The following is a 14,490-nucleotide window of genomic DNA, read 5'->3' as shown; positions in this document are numbered from 1 at the left end:
TATTCTAATTATTTAAGGGGGTAAATCGATAAAATATCTCCTATTATACAAACAACAATGAATGTGGCATGGATGGAAAGTTTCTAAACCACATTGTTGCCAAAATATCTGTACTTGTTTCAGTGAACTACCAATATTAAATTACACCATGCTGTTGTTGTTACCAAAACTGGGACTTCTAACAGTGTTTGTTTCCCATTTTTTTCCCCTCAATTTAGTAATATTGAACTCCCACCAATTGTCCCTCTATTGATGCTTCCCAGCTGGGAAAGTCAAAGCAAGCGGGAGCTTCTTCCAAGACATGAGAAGTTTCACCACATCTTTTTAAACTGAAAACTAGCACAGCAGTCATTGGACGACTCAACACACTGGGAGGGTGGGAGGTTGAACACAGTCACCCAGAGAGTGTGAGGCCAACTATGCTCTCTCAGACTCCTGGCCACGGTTGGCTGTGTCTTGATCAGTGGTAGGTCCAGCACAGGGCTTACACTGAATATGTAGAAGTTTAACAAGCAATATTTAACTTGCCTCTGTCTTTAAAAGTGTGGAATGCATCAATATCAGAATTGGTGGCCCCTGAGCATGTGCCCATAAAACCCATGGGATGATCTGGGCCTGTAAGAATCCCTGTGCTGAACAAGAAAGAGACCCAACCTCACCTATACACAAGGTGTGAAATACAGGGGGTGCTGAGACCCAGATTAACCTCTTGGGCCCCCTGAATGTCTCAAAATCAGAATTTTGGGGATCCCTGAAAATAAACTTATGATGTTATGATGTCCATTAGGGAAAAATAGACGCTCAAATACAGAATTAGGGAAGGTGAATGTTTAGCTGCTTCACCCACACTCAGCGAGCTTGTGTCTTTGATATTCTTAAGTCACGAGTGATACACTGTTGCTACACTGGTCTGTCTCAGAGTGGCGCTGTTGCAAATTGGTCCACCCTGCTAGTCCTTAATAGCCTGGCAACTATAAATATGTTCAAGATACCTCAGAAAAACTTGCTGATGTGTAAGATCTCCTTCAATGTGTGAAAAGCCACATTACCAAACTCAAAGAACCCTTTGTATGATTAAAGGGTTCTTTGCATCATGAAAGCGTTCTTTAAATTAATAGAGAATGTGTTTTATATGGTTCTATATAAAAACTTTTTGGGTTCTATACAGCTTCAAAAAGGGTTCTTTTATTGCAGGGGTCAGCAACCTAACTGTTACAAAAAGCCATTTTGTACTTTCTACAAAAATCAAACCACCTTGGGAGCCACAAATTTTATGTCCATTTTACAGTCTTGGCTGTAAATATGGTTCAGTGTGTGCTGATGTACAAGTATAGGCTAAAATATAATATAAATGGCTTACTTTACTCTGCTTTAAGCTTCAGCTCAGCTATAGCTGCTTTTCTCGCATCTCTAGCAGGAAACTTTTCTAAAAGTAGTTTCTTGTAAAATGTCTCTCAACATTTGATTTTTTATGAGGCTGAAGTCAGCTTCTCATTTGCTGGCTTCTTGTTCAGATTTTGCCATTCCACCTTAAATGAATGTAGTTTCTGTTGCACCATTTAAGGTGGAATGGGAAAATTTGAACAAGAAGCTGGCGAACAAGAGGCTGACTTCAGCTCCGTGACTCAAATCTTTCTCTTTGCCTTTGCAAGATTGTTGTCTGCATTGCTATGGTGAGGTCTGTGTGCCAATCTTCAGGGGTAAATGTTGATGAATAAGCAGTTATACATTATACATCCAGCATTTGAGACCATTTATTGTTAAAACTGTGTTAATACAATAGTCAACGCTTATTTTACTGCAAAGGAGTTAGCAGTCAGCCAATAAGAGCTGTCAGCCAACATGGGACCCCCCAAATACTAGGAGGTATGTTGCACACTGTGTCTTGGTCTGAAGCAGGGACAGTGACAGGCCTTTAAAAAGCTGTTTTGTGACTTTTTTGAGTATTTCTTTCCCAATAAGTAATAAGTGAAGCTTTACAGATACAGTTAGTCATTTGTGATGGATTACTGTTTTTCAGTAACTACCCAAACACTGTTAGTTTCTTGACTGAGAACCCAATGGGATTCCTCTGCAATTTCATATGACTGTAAATACAAGGCAGCCCATTTTTCTCACATTTCAAACGTCTTGATTCTACCCCAACATGCTAACAAGCTTTCTGAACAGGACATTATAGCACAGCATGTCAGAGAAAATCCACACAGAAATCCACGGAACTATTACTAACTGCTGTGCTCGATTCTCATATGTTGTCCAAGTGTGAACTCAGCCGTTACTCATCTGTCCAGTGTGCATGAAGTTGCATAATGTTCTAGAAAAGCCTTCATTTCCAGTGTATTATATGTATTTTTATTCTCTTTCAGTGAGACTCTGGCTGTGACCGAAATGGATCCCTATTTGTGTTTTAGGGCACTATTACCAGGGCTGGATTAGAGATGGGATGCAAAGAGATCCCTCCGGTCCTAAAAAAGCCAAAAACTATCCCTCATGTTAAACAACCATCCCTCCATTTCATCCCCTTCGGATTAACGTAATGCCACTTAAGGTGTCTATTATAGATATTTTCAATCTGACTGCTTGTGAGATTTACACACTACGGGAGTTCTTTCTGTCAAATAAGTTATGATGAGGGGAGAGCATGCACACCTATCGAAATAGTGCTTACATAAAACTACACATTTTCCCTTTCATCGGTTGTGCTGTGGAGTGTGCCCACTGTCCGGGTTGCCAGTTCCATGTTTTCTGAGTTTGAAAATGCTGTCTTCAAAGAAGAAAATTATAATAATAAAGTTTTGATATTTGGTGGGATGATTTTTGGGCTGGAGATTTTTGCTGGACCTGGCAACCCTGTCCACTGTACAGCAGGCAAGTTTATTTATATAGCACATTTCAAATACAAGCCAATTTAAAGTGCTGTACAAAACAAAAAAGGAGGTAAAAGACAAAGAGCTTAAGTGTTATAAAGATAAGAATTTGTACAAATACAGAAAGATCTGTGGATAGCTTTTAAACAGAAAAAACAGGTATGATAAGCAGCATTAGCAAGAGAGAGTTGTTGAGGTTAATACATCTGAAAATTAGATGTTAAAATCTTTGAGAATTATTTTAATATTTATTTGAATAAAAGTTAAAATTAATACAAAAAAGAAGCACAGCCAGCTACATCTCCAGATTAAGAGTTGTTAAGCTAACTTAGTGACATATGACCAATTATCTAGTGTTATATATATAGTTATACTAAGTACTGAGTAGCTCTTGTCTTGTAGAGAGCTGTGCATCTAGCCACAAAACCATAAAATAGCTCAGAGTCTGAAAGGTAACTGATACTAACTGATGACAGCAGAGCTAATGAAAATAGTTTAATCTTCAAATACACATAAGACAACTGTATTAAAATTAATAAATGATTATTATAAAAGAGAAATTGTTAGTCTGCTTTATAGAACATGCTTTGTTCTATGTAAAAATATAAGAGCAGTCTAATCACAATATCAGATGACATATTTGAAAAGGCTTATTGCTGTTTTTTTGTGTGGATCTATTCAGTTCTAATCTTAGTGCTGGACTGAATGGTGTTTTGATTTGGGCTATCTGAGATAGTTTAGTGAGATTACACAGATACTTTCTTCTGTAAGAATTGGCCAGTAAGATCCCTTACTACAGTGGTTTTCAACCTGTGGGCTGCAGCCCCCTTGTGTGCCGTGGTGGTACTGCTGGGGGCCGTGGGTCATCAGTTTTTTTAACCGCAAAAATGCATCACAACATAGATATTTAACCAAATGTAATTTTAAACATGACAAATATTGTTGATTATTTGCAAAAATAAAACATATGCATATCATGCTCATTGATTGTTCTGGCAAAATGCTAGCTAGTTCATTTTTATTTTTAGGGCAAGTCAATGTATAATGTCGTCAAAGAGAACTCATCCATCATAGATAAATGATCAATAGCGTATTTCAACGGGACAGATCCTGAGGCTGGACCACCTACACGTGAAGTGGCCACCATATCTCAGACTGAGAAAGCCAAGCATAACGAAGAACTGAAAACAACTACCGCTCTGCGCTGTTTGCTCAGAGGTCTTTTCCAATGAAGCTTAACCCAACAAGTTACACCATCACTTGAAGGCTAAACAGAGTGAATATGTTCCTAAACCTGTCGAATTGAGCCAGAACTCCACTCGCAGCTTTCCTCACTTCAGCCTGACATCCAGCACTCGGTAGCTGCCAAACAAGAACAGCTCTCATGGCGTGTCAGGAATCAGGATTGGTTAAAGCTTCTGTGTTCATTTGCGTGGGCCTTGAGTTGAGAAAGGTTGCGAACCCCAGCCTTACAAATGACATTCTCGGACCCCCTCTGATAAAACTAATCCAGCTTGAATTGGGCCTTAAAAGTCATTCTAGAGTGATTTTGAGGGCACTACAATCTCACTATGCACTCATAGCTGATTAGACCAAAGTGCTTTGTGAGTCACTTGTTATTATGCAGCAGTAGAACAGTAGCTAATGTGAACGGTGGATATAGAAGCACTGAAAATTAAGCTTATCAGATTCTTTTGCCTCTTGCTCCAGTCATGGACCAAGAATTAAATTGTGAATTTCGTCCTTTCACTAAAATTAAGAAATTCTTTTAAATTAAGAAGTAAATATGATGTAGTAGGGACCATTTTGGTCACAGCCACATTAATGATGTCTAAAGTTTTGGCAAAATTATTTTCAAATCTTTCCAATGTCTACGATACACAGGAAAAAAGTGATGCATTAAATTTATGATTCAAAAGTGTAACTATTTTTGAGTAAAATATATCAACACTTTTTTGTCATCTGGTTTACTTATTTTTAACAATAATCATTTTAATGTAATATTAATAATATATTATTGTATATATATCATATATGTAATATTATAAATATATTATGTCTATTGCAGTTATAAATGTGCATAATGCTGATTTCTTTAATTTATCGAGGATATGTATTTTCAGTGCTTGCCCCCCCCCCTCCCCCCGCAATTGCCACTTGCACCTGTTTAAATATTTTTCCTTAATTTTTGCTTGATAGAATTCCACAATTAGGCTTGAATTGAAACCAAAATTAAATAGAATATTAATAATTTCCTATTTTAGATGATAATAATAATTATCTCAAATGATTTATTTGTACTTCATAAAATCTTCAAATACAAGATAAATGTTACCTTGTTAGTTTGCAGACAGCACAGCGTACAGTATAACAGGACCCTCAGCCTAAAGACAGAGCCTACATCTGAACCAAACCAGCATTAAAATAAGTCTCAAAAGTCTGGAGTAAACTGTAGCATGAAGTTTGAAGAAGAGCGAAAGCCCACAGAGCAGTCTGTGATTTACAAATGAGAAGCCATCCTGCCTCAGTGCCTCATAAATATATTTGTCTTGACTGAAATTCAGCACAGTTGACTGATCTAATCCATATTCCTGCACAGTTTAAGTGCAGTATTTCCATTTTGTGAACCACTTTCCTCTTAAATTTGCGCATACCTCAGGTGCAGCAAGTTGGGACAAATGCATCATTTGCTCGCCTGAGATACTTATCTGACCGCACACACACACACACACTCACACACACACATACATGAGCACAGAGAGAGAAACACAAGTTTTTGCTGAAGGATACTGCATATTTACATATTTGTGTAATTATGAAGGAAGTGAATATGAAATTAACGCTGGTTTCATTTCATGACAGTTTCTCTCAGTAATGACTTCAGTGTCAGTCCTGTCCACTCTTTATTTCTGTTATCCTTCCTTTTCATGAGCATCTACAGACATTTCTGATAAGGTTAGATAAAATAGGATCCACTTACATAAAAAAGGAAAAGTGAATGAAAGATACAGAGAAAATGGGGCTCCTGATAACCATGCAGGACCTTGTAGACCCCCAACACTATCCCCATCAGATAAACCAGATAAAGCTTTTATCTTTGAGAGAGAGGAGAAAATCAAGCTGCTTCAGACCTGAAAACATCCACAGGTGTTTCTGTCCATCCTTCCACTGTGAGAAGACGACTCAGCACTATGAGTCTGAAAGGATGTGTAGCCGTTAAAAAGCTGAGAAAAGGAAATAGACAAAAAGAACATTTGCAAATCAAACAATGAAGCTGGTCACCTCAGAGTCCAGACTTCAATATTATTGAATAAGTTTAGGATTGCTTGAATCGTAGGAAGCAGAAAATGCAACCAACTTCTAAGACTGAACTTTGGAGGTGTGGAAAAACATCCCTGCAGATTTCTTTGAAAAATTGAGTCTTCTGAAAAGAGTGGAAGCTGTAATAAAGGCAAAGAGTGGACACACTACTATATACATATACACATATACACATATGAATACACACACATCTACATATATATAATTACCATACATATTACATAAATTTAAAAAATATATATACATACACACACATACACACACACACACACACACACACACACACACACACACACACACACATATATATATATATGTAATAACGTTAATATGTATATTAAATATATAGATATATGTGTGTGTGTGTGTGTGTGTGTATGTGTGTGTGTGCACCTTGTATCTCTGTAATTTTTAATGTTTTTTTTGCATATGTCCAAAGCATGTCATCCTTTGCATTGTACTATTTTATAATCTTTATTTTTAACTTTGTAATGAAAAACAGTATATGTGCAATGTTTGTAAAAGTCATATAAGCATGATATTGTTCACTGCCTTGTATTTAAAATAAAGGGGTTGCTAAAACATAAATAAAGCTAAGTCTGACAAAATAAAACAGAAATCACACAGGACAAAAAAAAACAAACAAACAACAAAAAAAGAGCAGAACACTTAATGTATGGGTTTGTTGGAGGAGTTCAGTTATTCATTTTAATTGTCAATATAATTAACTGTATATTTGTGGTATTAATCAAAGTGCTGTCTACAGTCACAAGAATCTGCCACCCAGCCTGAAAAAAAGAGGAGGGAAAACCAACCAGGATTTCAAAAATGAACGAAGACTGCTGTGCTGTTCAGGGAAGCCATCAGGGAAGATTTTTCAAAGAAAGAAATCCCAAAAATGTTTCATCAAAAATGGTTCATAATTGAAATGTGTCAAGTGGTTTAAACAATTAAAATATGCAATATCAACACCATTGCCTTGTTCAGGTTTGCTTTTTTGGCAAGAATTATATTGATGTTACAGATTTTATTTAATGGGAAACCAACATTTTAATTGTGCTGTTGTTTTTAACTGTATAACCAACCGGCAACACTTTATAGCCATTAAATATGGCATTTAGAACTCTACATATATGTACATATATTTTATTTTTAATTTCTTTTCATTCGATAATGTAGTACAGTATTCTTAGAAAAGTCAAGAAATGTGAGGATATTCCAAAAAATTATATATATATATATATATATTTAAATCACGGAAAATAGCCTTGTATTCCCCAAATGAGAACTTTACAGGAGAAGGAAAAAACTTACTCTACTTTTAATGTAAGTAAATGGAACCAGAATTTTTTCCAAGTAAATTTGGATCATTTCTGTTGGTCCATTTATCATGAAATTTATACACAATATAAAGGACAATAGGCACTTTCAAATTTTGTCAAAAACTGAAAAACGATATATATATATATATATATATATTATTTGTAACATACATGTAATACAGTACAATACAATAATACATGAAATATTTACATTATTTGACCTTTTCTGAGAACTCTAATACATTATCAAATAAAATAAATCATTATCACTATAAATGTTCGCATTACTTTATGTTGTATTACTGTATTTATGTAATAATTAGTAATTGCCTGTTTACATAATCAGTCCTCATAAAGGATTCTTCATGAATGCTTCCCAGAAGAAGAATCTTTGACTAGTTGTACTTATACTGGCTCTTTACCTCTTTTTTAAGGTCTAAAATAACATTTGTTGCTAGACAAACTGATTTCAAATCAGCATTCTGGCATTTTCCGTCTCCTGGATGGAGGTAAAAGTTGTCTGAATGCTGAACAGGTAGGCTTGCTAAGCAGAGTCTCATCTTGTGACTGTAACTGCCTGCGCAGGTAAAAAACACCACCAACATGATATCATTTGACCTTTAGTGTGATTCGTTTCTGTGCCTCTAAAGGTGAAACCATTAGCCCCCCGCATCACATCCACCTACATGCACAATTCACAATCTTTGAATTTGGAGGCGCTTCTGTAATTCCATTTTCCGCTGACCTTTTATAGGTCAGGTCAACAGCTTGCAGATGCCAGTGCCGAAAATTAGATCAATTTGTGTAATAGAAAACAGATTCTTAGACTTCTGCTGCCTGGCTATGAAAACATTTGCCACAGTGTGTCTTCCCTCATAAAACGCCTCATTTGTTTTTAGTCAGCTGTAATGAATGTGTACAGTGGAACTCAATTAACTTCCTACCATGAAAAAAAGGGAGAAAAATTAGAATAACGCAGAACAGGGAGCACTGTGTGCAGAATCTCAGTTCACCGGAATGCTCTGCACATGTATATTCATCATATTTACTTCACAGGTATAGTAATAAGACATCAGGGAGGTTTTTTACTGTACGAGTGTTGTGGTGTAAGTAGGGCACGGGCGCGCAGACAGATGGGATGTATGATGCTGAAGCCTGTACTGGACCACAGTTCTCTCAGTATCTAGGACCTCTGGTAGACCTGTTGTATCCAGTAGAGGCTGCTGTAGTCCTACCCAGCATTAGTATTCTGTGGTGGTGCTGCTGCCCGCAGAGTGCAGCTCTCGCTGGGGACGGGGAGATAATAGGCTCCCCAGGCTCCTTCCTGTTTTTATCTTCATTTAATAAAACAGAGCATGTTTATGTAAATACTCTGACCCACAATCACTCAGCATCTGCCTCGCATGCTTTTTATTCTCTCTGCACCCACTTCTCCCACACCAATGATGATCTAATAATAATAATAATAATAATAATAATAATAATAATACCATGGTTTTATTTATTAATTATTTATTACATCTTTTCTTTAATAAAATATGATTATTAGCCTATTAATTTTATGGAATAAAATTAAAAGCAAAAAACATAACGAAATGTTAGTATTTTATTTAAGAAATGTATTCATCATTACATGTTTATTCTCTTTCTTGTTCTTATTCTTATTATGCTGTGTTTGAAATCAATTATTAGATAATATTATATTTTTTATTATTAAAAACATTCAATTTTAGACAAAAATGAAACATAATATTAAAATATGATTGTTGTTTTTCTATTAGTCATTAAATTGTTATTATTGTTATCACTAACAACAACAGCAGCAACAACAACAGTAGTAATAATAATAATAATAATAATAATAATAATAATATATCAAATATCATTGTTAAAAATATGATTTTTTCTCCATTTAAAATTATTTTTAAAAGATATTTGAATGCATAATTTAATGTGTATTATTATTGTTAGTATTATTATTATCACCATTAACAACAGAAGCAATGACAATAATAATGCTTATAATACATTGTAATATATTATATTACAATATTATTATTACCACCACTACTATTAATAATAATAACAATAATAATAATAATAATAATAATAATAATAATAATAATCAATTATTATTATTATTATTATTATTATTATTATTTTATTATTATTATTTTTTAAATATTATTATAGCCTCTGTGTGGTAGATACCCAGTATTAGTTTCATATGTAGAACATATACTTTTTTATTGTGCCACGTAAGTGTTTAGTATGCGTTCAAATACATTCAAAAACTTTTGTAGAAACATCATCAGGTCATCATGTAGGACACTATAAGTAAATGTGCAGCCAGATCCTTCCTATATGTTTGAATATATGTAGTACACTATCATTCCTATATGTTTGAATATATGTAGCACACTATCCTTCCTATATGTCTGTATATATGTAGTACACTATCCTTCCTATATGTCTGTATATATGTGGTACACTATCCTTCCTATATGTTTGAATATATGTAGCACACTATCCTTCCTATATGTCTGTATATATGTAGTACACTATCCTTCCTATATGTCTGTATATATGTGGTACACTATCCTTCCTATATGTCTGTATATATGTGGTACACTATCCTTCCTATATGCCTGTATATATGTAGTACACTATCCTTCCTATATGCCTGTATATATGTGGTACACTATCCTTCCTATATGCCTGTATATATGTGGTACACTATCCTTCCTATATGCCTGTATATATGTGGTACACTATCCTTCCTATATGCCTGTATATATGTGGTACACTATCCTTCCTATATGCCTGTATATATGTAGTACACTGTCCTTCCTATATGCCTGTATATATGTGGTACACTATCCTTCCTATATGCCTGTATATATGTGGTACACTATCCTTCCTATATGTCTGTATATATGTAGTACACTATCCTTCCTATATGCCTGTATATATGTGGTACACTATCCTTCCTATATGCCTGTATATATGTAGTACACTATCCTTCCAATATGCCTGTATATATGTAGTACACTATCCTTCCTATATGCCTGTATATATGTGGTACACTATCCTTCCTATATGCCTGTATATATGTAGTACACTGTCCTTCCTATATGCCTGTATATATGTGGTACACTATCCTTCCTATATGCCTGTATATATGTGGTACACTATCCTTCCTATATGTCTGTATATATGTAGTACACTATCCTTCCTATATGCCTGTATATATGTGGTACACTATCCTTCCTATATGCCTGTATATATGTGGTACACTATCCTTCCTATATGTCTGTATATATGTAGTACACTATCCTTCCTATATGCCTGTATATATGTGGTACACTATCCTTCCTATATGCCTGTATATATGTAGTACACTATCCTTCCAATATGCCTGTATATATGTAGTACACTATCCTTCCTATATGCCTGTATATATGTGGTACACTATCCTTCCTATATGCCTGTATATATGTGGTACAATATCCTTCCTATATGCCTGTATATATGTGGTACACTATCCTTCCTATATGTCTGTATATATGTGGTACACTATCCTTCCTATATGTCTGTATATATGTGGTACACTATCCTTCCTATATGTCTGTATATATGTAGTACACTGCGCTTCCTTCTATATGTCTGTATATATGTAGTACACTCTGATTTCTATTTGTGTGTGATTGGTATTGACAGTGTGCTATGAAGCTGTTAAACCTGTAGCTAAAGGTAAACTTTCTTTTTTCCTTCTTTTTAAATCATTTAATACAGTTCCATCTACAGTGGGTCGACTCAGAACATGTTCAGCTTGTATTTAAACATTTAAAGCGAAAGGTCCTTCTTCTGACAAGCCCTAAAAGTGGTCTTGACTGGACGGCCCTCAAATACAGACAGAATTCATTATATCGGATGGCACCTTGTTGGACAAATTATCGTCTGCTCTCTCTGTCCGCTCCGTATACTCCTTCCTGCACACTGATCAAAGACTGCTTCATATGCACTGCAGCACCATGACTCATTCATTAAAACCTCACCTATAATGTAAGATGAGGATTTCTGTGTACGCTCATAGTGATGTCCACTGCAGGAGAAGAGAGCTGTCAGCATCTTTCTCTATTGATTTAAACACTTAAATACACATGAAGCATAGTAGCATAGTTCTTTGCGATTATGGTTGTAGTGGTAAGATGTTTTATACAGGCCTACAGTCTGTTTGTGAGTTTTCTCTGTTCTCTTCACTTTTCAGGATCTAAGAATACCTAGTTCGGACAAAAGTCTAATAATTGAGCTAACAAACTGTATAAATGGCAGTTTTGTTCAGTAGCTACCCACATACAGTTCTGTGCAAAAATCAGAGACCAGCTTTCATTTATGTATTTTAAGCTGTACACCTCACAGCATCAGCGAAAAAGCAGAAAACATATATTGGTAACACTTTATCAGATGGTTTGTAGATACTTAATTTAATGTACTTTCAATTTACATTCAACTAAATATCTCCTAAATTCACTATAATTTTCTTTAATCCCAAGTGGTTGCTAAGGCAATGCTAGGCCACTGCTATTTAATCCAAGGTGGTTCCTAAAGTGTTGTGTGACCATTGCAATGGTATTCCAGGTAGTTGCTAAAGTGATACTAGGCCTCTGCTATTTAATCCCAGGTAGTTTCTAAAGTGATACTAGGCCACTGTAATTTAATCCCAAGTGGTTGCTAAAGTGTTGCTAGGCCTCTGCTATTTAATCCCAGGTGGTTGCTAAGGTGTTGTTCGGTCATTGCTATGGTATCCTAGGTGGTCGCTGAAGTGTTACTAGGCCACTGCTATTTAATCCCAGGTGGTTGCTAAGGTGTTATGTGACCATTGCTATGGTATTCCAGGTAGTTGCTGAAATGTTACTAAGCCTCTGCTATTTAATCCCAGGTAGTTTCTAAAGTGATACTAGGCCACTGTAATTTAATCCCAGGTGGTTGCTATAGTGTTGCTAGGCCTCTGCTATTTAATCCCAGGTGGTTGCTAAAATGTTACTAGGCCATTGCTGTTTAATCCCAGGTGGTTGCTAAAGTGTTGCTAGGCCATTGGTATTTAATCCCAGGTAGTTGCTGAAGTGTTAACACTAAACCTGTCTCTAATCCTAATTCTAACCTTAATCTCAACCCAAAACCTAAACCCAACCCTCAAACTGCTCCTAGCCCTAATCCTGGTCTTGATTTTCTCCTCTCTCTCAAAGATGAAAGCTTTAAAGCTGTACTATGTAAGATTTGAACATTTTGCAACATTAACTGTGCTTCGGACCCCTTCCCCGAGGGGATGAATCTGATGATTGCAAAAGCATTGAACAAGTATTCAAAGTGAACTCAGTCAGAATTTGGTGAATGTGTCTTCCAAAGATGTGAGCGAATAATCTGCTATTGTGATCATATCATCATCAGTTGAATGTTGATTTTGCATTTGAGGCCTTAATGTTGAGCCAGACTGTCTTTTTAAAGAACCAGACTGGTTCAAAAAAGTCCTGCGAAATCCGACCCGACACGTCTGACTTTTAATTGATTATTTCAGGCTTTACAGGTCGACTGACAGCAGTGCACCTAACAATATTTTAATCTTTTTTCCTCCTAACTCAGCAAAAATATTGAGTAGTGCTGCTTTAAGTGCTGTTTGTCTGATGGTGACAGTGTTGGTGGTCTACCAGGTCTTGCAGGTGTTTGTTAGGAGCCCCGTTTGTTAGGAGCCCCGTTTTCTCTGTAAATTTTTATCATTTTTTGATCTCCAGGTTTGGGTTTTTCCACTTATTTCACTTTTAATTTCTTCATTACACAAGTGGATTATCTTATATCTAATCTCCTCAAAAACTGAAAAATGTGTAACTTGCACTTAAAAGCTGTTCTGACTGGAAATTAAATGAATGATGGGTGGTCTCTAACTTTTAGACAGCACTGCATATTTACTTATATCACTTATCTGTGAAAACAATGACTTCATAACTGGGCGCCACTACAGTTTCCATTGACCATTTGCATGTTTTTCCTTCATTATTACCTGTGCATTAATTCAGTGAGTTGGATAAATTGTAGGTGAAAGCAAATGTGTTGACTTGTGGACGAATGTCGCAAATTATCCCACATTTAATAGGAATCGCAGTGACCTAATGCACTCTGACCACTGGTGCATAATTGCTGAAAAGCAAGTTGAGCATTTTGGAGCAGAAACAGGGAGGAGAATCATGCAAATTGTCAGTCCAGCCATATTCGACAAAAATGACACGATGTAATTAACAGGATGATTTAAAAAACACGGAAAAGCGCATGTTAATTGGAGCCGTCCACTAATGTCCGCTGCCTGAGTTTAATGGCACGAGAGAAAGTGGAAAGAGGAAACATTTATGTTGCACCTGTGTTGTCACAACTGACTCTGTATTAACGTGCAGGTGTAAATAAGTGTACTCATATGATAAACACACACACACACACACACACACACACACACACACACATATATATATATATATATATATATATATATATACAAATTACCACTCAAAAGTTTGGAATCATTTGTCATATTAATAATTCATTTATTTATTAAAAATAATAAAGTGTAGACTGAAATGCTAATAAGCTAGACACCAGAAGGTATCTTAAGATGTTTTATTCAATATTTCACATTTTTTTGGGAACAGCAAGCTGTTATTAAACAATAAATAATATATTGTAATTATTTATTTATAGCCATTTCATCTCAAGTTATCTGCCTCAAGATTTGATCGCCACTTGCTGTGATCATCAATTGGGGCTATATACTCCATTTCTTGTGTTTCGTGTCTTCCCCACATCCTTTTTTGACATTTGTGTGGTTTTATGTACCAAAATATATATATATATATATATATATATATATATATATATATATATATATATATATATATATATATATATGTCATATTAATAATTGCTAATGGTAA

This window comes from Colossoma macropomum, unplaced genomic scaffold, assembly GCF_904425465.1.
Source record: "Colossoma macropomum unplaced genomic scaffold, Colossoma_macropomum, whole genome shotgun sequence".
NCBI classification, from domain to species: Eukaryota; Metazoa; Chordata; class Actinopteri; order Characiformes; family Serrasalmidae; genus Colossoma; species Colossoma macropomum.
This window is presented reverse-complemented; position numbering follows the sequence as displayed.